The following is an 855-nucleotide window of genomic DNA, read 5'->3' on the forward strand; positions in this document are numbered from 1 at the left end:
AAATGTGGGGTTTGTTATTTATTTTTTTTGGAATTTTTTGAAGTGGTGGGGCCGGAGGAAGGTGGGGTCGGGAGATCCGGGGAGAGAGAAAGAGAGGGACGAGGAAGGAAGGGGGAGAGGTGGGGTCCGCGTAGACGGGCGAGTTGTACGCGGGGGCTTACATTGGTCAGCAGTAGATATGATATGTTTTACACTTGCACCCTCTTTTAATCTCATATTTATGACTCTTAACATTAAGGTTTACTTATAAGTTTTGGTAAAGTTTATTTATCTGATATATCAAACAAGCATGAAGTGTTAAGTTGCTATTTTAGAACTACAAGAGTAAAAAAAAATCAAGTTGATAAATATGTGAAAAAATCATTATCGTGATTACATATCTAAGTAACAGAATGAATCTTGTGAGTTTAGTACTTGATATGCTGATGATGCCCTATAAATTCTTTTGCATCATTAAGATTTAAGAGTCAGTTGCCATCATACTTCAATATAGAAAAAATAAATGAAACGAGTTACATATTTAATATTAAAAAATTAAAGAATTGATCTAAACAATCCTTATTCTCTTGTAGAGATGCCCTAAAAATATTTAAAGCACAATTTTATCTAGAAATCAACATATACGGAGGACGTAAAGCACACTTTTATATCAAACGGTGTAATTTTTCATATGAATTTGAATTATATGGATATTCACGTGTGGCCAAATGCAAACGTGTAATTGGTCGTATTATCCTCCCAGAATAACTTCAAAAAAATTAGGGTCCAAGTTACAGGTGTAAAAGTTTGGGGTGTAATATACCATTAGCAAAGACGTGAAGGTTCAACATGACAAAAGCACTGTAAAATATTTTC

The sequence above is a fragment of the Asparagus officinalis genome, chromosome 9 (genome assembly GCF_001876935.1).
Source record: "Asparagus officinalis chromosome 9, Aspof.V1, whole genome shotgun sequence".
Classification (NCBI taxonomy): Eukaryota; Viridiplantae; Streptophyta; class Magnoliopsida; order Asparagales; family Asparagaceae; genus Asparagus; species Asparagus officinalis.